At 38.4% G+C, this 5,618-nt stretch overlaps 1 non-coding gene across 1 annotated transcript; it reads left to right on the top strand.

The window, feature by feature from the left end:
• The first annotated feature begins 1,370 nt into the window (after nt 1-1,370).
• Nucleotides 1,371-1,476, top strand: LOC121983465. The gene has a single exon (XR_006112516.1). It is a non-coding gene; the product is annotated as a small nucleolar RNA R71 (small nucleolar RNA).
• Nucleotides 1,477-5,618: the final 4,142 nt, after the last annotated feature.

The raw sequence follows: 5,618 nt of genomic DNA, 5'->3' as shown, positions 1-5,618 counted from the left end.
GAATGTACTCCCACTAGTCTTTCTAGAAACAAAGTCCCTTTCTAGAAAGACCCCAATCTAGAAATAAAAACTGAATCACATCCAACAAAGTCAATGATAGGTACCTCTATAAAATTTTCCAAAATATCACAAGAAAAACCTTACTTTGTTGAGAAATACCTGAAATTTCTAAACATGTAGATGTGATTTCCTCTGAATCAAATGATGGTTATGGCTCTGGCTCAGGTGTTGATGATATAATGATGGTGATTCTTGAGACTCAACCATATCTACATGAGTCCCTACACATTGGTCCACAACATGCTCAATCCTTGCAACTCTTACAACATCTAAGGATTGTGTGGACAAAGGAGGTGATTCTTGAGATGTTGCTTCCACAACACAGCTCCCTACACATTGTTCCATATCAACATCATCAACACAAACATAAAAAAACAAACCAACATCAATATCCTCAATAGGAGAATCAACTATAGGAGGATCAATAACTTCACTTACAGTTTTAAGTTAATCTACCACATCACATTCATCATCTGAAATTTAATGTCACTACAACACCATATAAAATTTGGAGGTAAATCTGAAAACTTATTTACCACTGCATTATCTTCACAATCCTCATCTGAAGAGTCTTCATCTTTATACAAATTCAAAAATCTGCACTCAACTTTACCAGTGTCACAGAATTTTTTAAAGTCATAGTTCTCATTGACCCCCACTAACCTTTGTGGAAAATGAACCCTTAGTGAAGGTCTTGGGAAAGGTACTTCTAATTTCCCATATTCCCTTTTAGCTTGTGGAGGAGATTCAACTTCTTTATCTAGTGTTGGTATGATCAATCATTGAGGGAAAGGTACTTGTGGAATTTGGGAACCTCCTGGAATAATGGAACTGAGTTCATGTGGTCTTCTATTGTTCTTTTCCTCAATTCTAAACATGTCATTCTTCAGAAGTTCTTCATGATTTTTTTTCAATTTTCAACCCAACATCATCACACTTTTCACTAGATCTTGTCTGCAAAGGAGGGGGATCTTCTTTAAACCAATTTGAAATAATACTTTCAATCTTTGCCCCTAAATGTTTGAACTCCCTTTCTATAACTTGCGATTTTCAAAACTGATAGATGGTTGAGTTGCAATTTGTTTGACAGGCTCTATAGCATTTATGGCTTACACTCCTTGAATGTTTGAGGGAGATTTCATCCAACTTATATTCGACCATTCATGGAGGTTCAATGTCACTTGATCAATTAACATATATGCTTCATCTACACTTTTGTCCATAAAAGAACCTCCAACTCATGAATCCATAAACTCTTGTCTGAGAAAGAAATTCCCCCATAGAATATGTGCAAAATCAACCATTTTTCAAAATCATGATGAGGGCACTGTCTTTGAAGACTCTTGAATCTATCTCATGCTTCAAACAATGATTCTCCATATGCCTAAGCAAAATTTGTTATGCAATTCCTCATATACACTGTTCTGCTTGGAGGGAAAAAATGATTCAGAAATTGCTTTTCCAATTGTTCCCAACTTGTGATACTTTGAGGATGGAGAGAATATAATCAAGTCATTGCTTTATCTTTGATACTGAAAGGAAATGTCATCAATCGAACTGCATCTAATGACACTCCTTCACATTTCACCATATCACAAATCTCTAAAAATATTTCAAGATGCAGATAAGAACTTTCTGATACTTCTCCTCCAAATTTATGATCTTGTATCATAAGAATTAACTCTGGATCTAGTTGGAAACTTTCTGCTTCAATTTGAGGTTGCACAATGGGAGATAAAAATTTTACAGAAAAGGGTGTAAAAAAATTTCTCATGGACTTGCTTGACATGTTAGTGCTCATGAATATTCAATAAAAAAATATTAGAAGAAAAAAAATTGAAGAATCAAAGATAATAAATAAAATGCAATATGAGAAGCAAGAAAAACAATGCAGAATTAAAATTGCAAGAAAGAAAGTGCATAATGAAAACAAGAAAGAAAATATAAAAGGAAAAAGAAAAATATCTAGAATAATTCATATGCTAAAGAATGCAAGATATGTTTACAAAAGAAAAGAAGAAAGAAACTAGATCAAAAGAAAAAATAGAGAAAAGTTATATTAGAGTGCTAGAAATCAAGAATGCAAAGTTAGAATTAGAATTGCAACAAAAAGAATTATCAAGAATTAGAAAGATATGTAAATGATGAAAACAGAATTCTAAAGATTAATTTCAATTATGCTAATGAAAAGAAAAGAAGAGTTATGTTTAGTCTAACTCAATTGAAAATTCCTAATGTTATAGCGCAGTCCCCGGCAACGGCGCCAAAAACTTGTTGACCTCCGCAAGTGTATGGAAATATCACAAGTAATATAAAAGATTATCGTATCTACAGGGACTGGAATAAGCACTAAGAATATCTCAACACGAATTAGCTAAACAACAAATCAATGAATTGACAAAGTCTAAGTGTAACTATGAAAAGTAAACAAAAGAATGAAAGAATATGCAACAAGAATAGAGGCAATGATAAGAGATATTCTAGGAATTTTAGTTTCTTTGTAAGGTTGTTTAATGTAAATGATCTATCAAATCTTATTTCTCAATTGTCCATCATTTGTAGAAGGTTTTCGGTTCTCTCTTGCAATAGAGAACCGACCTAGGACTGAAATCCATACCTAGATTGATCAATTAGGAATGAATATATGTTGTCCTTACACGGGCTTGCCTATCACGTGCGTCCCTCAGAAAATCAACATAAGAATCCATCACTCATCAACCCATCAAGATATAAAGATTAATGCATAAATCTATCCTACCCTCTTGAAATATCTAATTTCTCCTTCAAAATAATCCCTCAAACGTCCTTACATGGGCATGTTCCTGTCACGAAGATCCCTCGGAAAATCGAATGAAGAATTACCTCTACAAGATCCACAAGATATCTAAACTCTTAATCAAGCATGGTAATTAGGCACAATCACAACATTCCACACAAGATCAAAGAGATACAAAGTAGGACAAAATCATAGAAATAGGAAATTGGCATATCCACAAGAGTTTACATCAAGAAATCCTTACAAATACTCCTTCCATCCTAGAACAAGATATCTACTCTATCGATCGAAGAAAAAAATTCGAAAACATAAAGATTAAAGCATTCTTGATCCCAATCCAAGAAAAGGAAAGAAAGAAGGCTTATCTATGATGAAGACGGTCTTCGGATCCAATCCACGTTCCCGGACTTGAATCGGTGAAGATCTTCCCATAGATCGCCCAGAAATCCACCCAAGAATGGAAGGAATCACCCAAATCTTCCTTTCTCCCAAAGGGGAGAAGATCCCCTTTCAAATCAAGGAGGAAGGCTTATATAGAGGTGAGGTTTGGGCGTCACACGGCCCCGAGGCACGGCTGTGTGAGGTTCACACGACCTGCCTCACTCCCCTCTCTACACAACTCACACGGCCGTGTGTGAGACGCGGTCGTGGCACACCCTGCATCTGCTACCTTCGCATGGCCGTGTAGATCTACACGGCCTGGGCAGTCTCTGGCACTGGAGATCTCGCACGGTCGTGTAGTGTAGACGGCCAGGCCCTTCATGGTCTCTGGAAAACTCACACGACCGTGTAGATCTACACGACCATGTAAGTCTTCAACATTGGAATGCTAGTATGACCGTGTACTGCACACGGCCTGCTCGGCTGCTCCTGCTGGCTCCATATCTTGACATGGCCGTGGCAACTTCCTTCTTTGTTTCAACCACATGGACAGAAATCTCCACACGGCCAGGGCAACCCCCCATGGCAGGGTCGTGTGAGGTTCAGGAATGATGCCTTTCTCCTTTGCTCTGCTTGCAGATTTGGCCTTGAATATGAAATCTTCACCAAATTCGACTCCTGTGTATAAAAATGCACAAAAGCAGATCTTCGAACAAGAAGAGTAAATATGCTAAAAGGAAAGCTGGAAGTACGAAAATACGTAGACAAAGCATGTACAAAGTATGTGAATGTGCGTCAAAACATGCTAACAAGTGTATACAATCTACGCACATCAGCCCCAAATAACGTGGACTCAACTTTCCTTTCTTTCCAAATCTCATCACTCCTTCCATAGGAGCCACTTTGAGAAACACTGAGTCCCCAACATCAAATTCTAGTGGTCTACGGCGCACATCCGCATAGCTCTTCTGCCAGCTCTGAGCCGTTTTTATCCTCTGGCGAATGTTCTGAATGGCTTTGGTGGTGTCCTCGATAAGATCTTTCTGGAGTCCCATTTCTTTCTTTTCACCGCCATCATACCAACAGATAGGGGATCTACATCTCCTCCCATATAGAACCTTGTAGGGTGCCATTCCGATAGTAGCTTGATAGCTATTATTATATACGAATTCTGCTAAGCATAGATATCGACACCAACTCCCTTTGAAATCTAAAGCACAAGCCCGTAGCATATCCTCTAGAACTTGATTTACTCGTTCAGTTTGCCCGTCAATTTGAGGATGAAATGCAGTGCTAAACTGCAGCTTAGTGCCAAGAGCTCTCTGAACACACTCCCAGAAGTGTGAAGTAAAGCATCCATCTCTATCTAAAATTATGATTTTGGGAACTCCATACAATCTGATAACCTCTTTAATATACATCTGCGCTAGCTATTCGATAGAGTAGGATATTCTGATAGCTAAAAAATGAGTAGACTTGGTCAATCTGTCCACTATTACCCAGATAGCATCGAATCCATTCATGGTTCTGGGTAGTCCTACTATGAAGTCCATAGATATATCCTCCCACTTCCATTTTGGGATCTGGATAGGCTACAGAAGTCCGCCTGGTCTCTGATATTCTGCTTTAACCCGTTAACAAGTCAGGCAGGTACTGACATATCTTACAATGTCTCTTTTCATTCTAGACCACCAGAAGTGTTCCTTTAAATCTTGGTACATCTTAGTGGAACCAGGATGCATAGCGTAGGGCGTTCCATGGGCTTCATCTAGAATTTTCTATCGCAGCTCTTCTTGGTTAGGGACACAGAGGCGATCACCATAATATAGTATCCCATAGTCTGATACTCGAAACTCCCCATTTTCTCCTTCCTGTATTCCCTGCTTGATCTTCTGAATATTAGAATCTTCATCTTGCCCTTTCTGTATCACGTCAAGCAGGGTTGACACTAGTGTCAAAGTGGAAGGCTGCCCGGTAATAATTTTAAGCCTAAAATTTACTCTTTCTTTCTATAGAGGATGGGACAAAGTAGATATAGATAATAACGTTGCACAAGATTTCCTACTTAGTGTATCTGCCACTTTGTTCGCTTTCCCTGGATGGTAGAGGATTTCACAGTCATAGTCTTTGACCAACTCCAGCCATCTTCGTTGTCTCATGTTCAGGTCTTTCTGAGTGAAGAAATACCTAAGACTTTGGTGATCTGTGTAAATCTTGCATTGTGCTCCGTATAAGTAATGCCTCCAAATCTTGAGGGTGAAGACTACCGCTGCTAACTCAAGGTCATGAGTAGGATAGTTCTTCTCATAATCCTTTAGTTGTCTCAAGGCATAGGCAATGACTTTGCCATTCTGCATCAGTACAGCCCTGAGCCACAGTTTAGAAGCATCACTGTAAATAT

Source organism: Zingiber officinale, chromosome 5A, assembly GCF_018446385.1.
Source record: "Zingiber officinale cultivar Zhangliang chromosome 5A, Zo_v1.1, whole genome shotgun sequence".
Lineage (NCBI taxonomy): Eukaryota > Viridiplantae > Streptophyta > Magnoliopsida > Zingiberales > Zingiberaceae > Zingiber > Zingiber officinale.
This window is presented reverse-complemented; position numbering and strand designations above follow the sequence as displayed.